The 3,165-nt window shown below is 49.5% G+C and overlaps 1 protein-coding gene and 1 non-coding gene across 2 annotated transcripts in view; both read left to right on the top strand.

Moving 5' to 3' along the window:
• Nucleotides 1-3,165, top strand: part of SIM2 (single-minded family bHLH transcription factor 2) — a 44,325-nt gene that overhangs the window by 35,715 nt on the left and 5,445 nt on the right.
• Nucleotides 1,682-1,800, top strand: LOC111743464. Its single transcript, XR_002781724.1, has one exon. It is a non-coding gene; the product is annotated as a 5S ribosomal RNA (ribosomal RNA).

Here is a 3,165-nt window from a genome sequence, read left to right as displayed (position 1 = left end):
TTGTGTGGGGCCCCACGAGCATGCTGGAGGCCCGCTCCCCAAAGGAACACGTGGCGGGGCTTCAGACTCACCGACTGTGCTCTCTCTGAGGCCCCACCTGGCAGACAAGAGCCGGGAGGAGCACAGGGACTGAATCATTGACCGTTTTTTTCCCATGGCGGGTGGTTTAGTTTCCAGGAGCTGCTATCATAAAATACCCTGAACTTTGTGGCTGAGAACAAGAGAAGTCTGTCTCATAGTCCTGGAGGCCAGAAGTCCCAAAGTCAAGGTGCTGGCAGGGCCGTGCTTCCTGTGGGGGCTCGAGGGAAGAGTCTGTCCTTGCCTCCTCCAGCTCTTGGGGGCTGCCAGCATTCCTTGGCTCGTGGCCACATCGCTAACCTCTGCCTCCATCTCCCTCTGCGTGTCTGTGCCTTCTCCTCTGTCTCTCATAAGGACACTTGTTGTTAGATTTAGCACCCACTCTAATCCAGGACGATCTCATCCTTAACTTAATCACATCTACAGAGACTCTCTGCCTAAATATGGTCACATTCTCAGGTTTGGAGGGTTAGGATGTAAAACATATCTTTTGGGGGGACACTATTTAAGTATTTAACAGACACTTTTGTTGTCCTCAGCTCTTAAAGTTCAAAACAGAAACAGAAATAATGCTTCAGGCCAAAATCACTCTCCTCCCAGAGGCTGGCCCCTAGTCACGGCTGTGCCTCCAGATTCCGGAGGCACCAGGAAGGCCACCTACCTCTCTGGAGAGCACATGTATGGAACTAGACCTTCCATCCCAAAGAGGCGTCGGAAAACCATGACCACTGGCCTTCACTCAGTCATGGGTCACCCTGATGCTGGAGACATTATGGCAAAGGTGGGACCTCTGCCCTCAAGAGCTTATGGTTTAGGGGACATCTTGCTGCCCGTCCTCCGCCACCATAAGCAGGACCATACTCCATATTGCTCTAGGCTGGGATCATTTCTGACAGTTAGTTGTGAGGACGACAGATTGGACGGGGAGCCAGTGCAAACCGAAGAACGTTATGACTAAATGTCTAGGATTTCAGCTTGGATCGACATGTTGACTGTGTCCATGGGTCACACCAAAGCAGGAAGGAAATTTCTGCATCTGCGTTTGGCCTCTGGAGCTAAGCCTCCTCGTCGCAGAGCCAGGAAGGGTCAGAGATGATAAAATCGGCCTCACTTCTGCCGTCTGAGTCCTAATATAAAATATTTGGAATAAACTGGTTTTCTTTTGTCCAGCTCTAAGATGATTGCAGATAGGTTTCAGGAATGTGGTAAGAAATACGAGGAAGTATTAAATATGGGGAAAGTATGCGGTCATTATCCTAGCGGCTTTGCGAACGCTGCTAGAGATTAACAAGCATTTCTCTCGAAGAAAGAATGACCTCTTGGGGAATCCGTAGCTGGGACCTCACTTTGGTTATGTTGCATCTCTTTGGGGGCCATAAGCAAATTGTTTAGCTGTGTCACCCCGAAATGTGGGCCCACCCCCACCCCCATCCCCGTCTATAGTTCCCCCTTCTCCCACAGTGGCCACTCTGAGAAATGGGAGTTGGAACCCCTGGCTTGGGCCCCCACTGTGTCTTCAAGCCTTGTGGGCCCCAGTTTCCTGGTGACGCCCACCTCCCACAGTTGTAGTGGGGGTAAAATGAGGCAATGTATGCAAAAATGCATCTACAGCCATGCTACCCTGAACGTGCCTGACCCCATCTGATCTCGGAAGCTAAGCAGGGTCAGGCCTGGTTAGTACTTGGATGGGAGACCACCTAGGAAGACCAGGTGCTGTAGGCGTAAAAAAATAAATAACTAAAAATAAGGGATTGTAAACTGACAAGGTCTTTGCAATCCGTGAGGTCAACCAAAGGTTGCCTCCTCGAAAAGAGCTAGAACCAGAACCCGTGTCTTGTTGTTTACAAAGGCAAACCCCCAAAGGAGAAGCAGTGTAAAGGCTCCTGCTACTTCCATCTGCACCCCTCAGCACAGGATCTTATTAGTGCCCGGCGAGTCCAGCAAGGTGCAGATGCTAAGCCTGGGCAGAAAAGAGCGGATCCCTGTGCTGTCCCAGAGACGCCTGCCTCTCCGGCCGGAGGCGCTGGCTACGCAGCTGGACCACCACGCTAGCCCCACCACGCTAGCCCCACCACGCTAGCCCCACCACGCTAGTCCCCAGCTTCATCCCTCGGGGGTGTGGGGCCTGATCCACGTTCATTTCCACTTCTCGACCCCCATACAAACTGCTTGCCCACGGACAAAATAACTAATTTTTCATTCTGATTATAAAACGAATACCTCCTCATTGCTGGAAATGTAGAAAAATCAAGGGAAGAAGATGAAAACTACTATTTTATCAGTCTGAGAGTAGCAGAGTTAGAACATACTGAGTGAGGCCTTCACCCACGTCTGCCACCGTTAGAAACCTTCACATGTCTAATCCTCATGACCAGATGGTACAGGGGCTATACTTACCCTCTTGTTACAAATGAGGAAACCGAGGCACCGGCTCACAGTCAGGTGGCGTGTGTGCGTGCGTGCACACTTTTATATCATTAGGATTTTATTCTGTGCAGTTCTAAATCTTGTCTTTCTTTCATTTACCATTATGTCGTACATCTTCCCCATAATATTACAAATTCTTATTAATCATCAGATTAATGGCTGCAGAGAACTCTATTATTTATTCACCCTCTTCCCAGGTATTGGTCAGTTAAGTCTCCCCTCCCCTTTTTTTCCTGAATTATAAGCAGGACTGCAAGGAATCTCTTTGTACACGAGTCTCTGTTTGCATTTCTCATAATTCCCATAGGACCAGTTCCTAGACACGAAATCGGGGTGTCAGTAGCTGTGAGCTGTCAAAATGCTTTCCGGACGGACCACACTAATTCGTGCTTCAACAGCACATGGGGTACCTCCCACCACAGATCAGCCAACGTTGCTGGTCACTTCATTATTTTTTTTAGAGATAAAGTTCACACGATGTAAAATTCACGGTTTTAACCACCGTCGGTGGTTTTCAGTATGTTCACAGTGGCGTGCAGCTATCACTTCATCTAATTCCAGGACGTTTTCTTCATCCCAAGGAGAACCTGGTCATCAGCAGTCACATCCAGCCCCTTCCTCCTCCAGCCCGAGGCAACCGCTCTCTGCTCTGTGTCTCTC

Source organism: Pteropus vampyrus, unplaced genomic scaffold, assembly GCF_000151845.1.
Source record: "Pteropus vampyrus isolate Shadow unplaced genomic scaffold, Pvam_2.0 Scaffold114, whole genome shotgun sequence".
Taxonomy (NCBI): Eukaryota; Metazoa; Chordata; class Mammalia; order Chiroptera; family Pteropodidae; genus Pteropus; species Pteropus vampyrus.
This window is presented reverse-complemented; position numbering and strand designations above follow the sequence as displayed.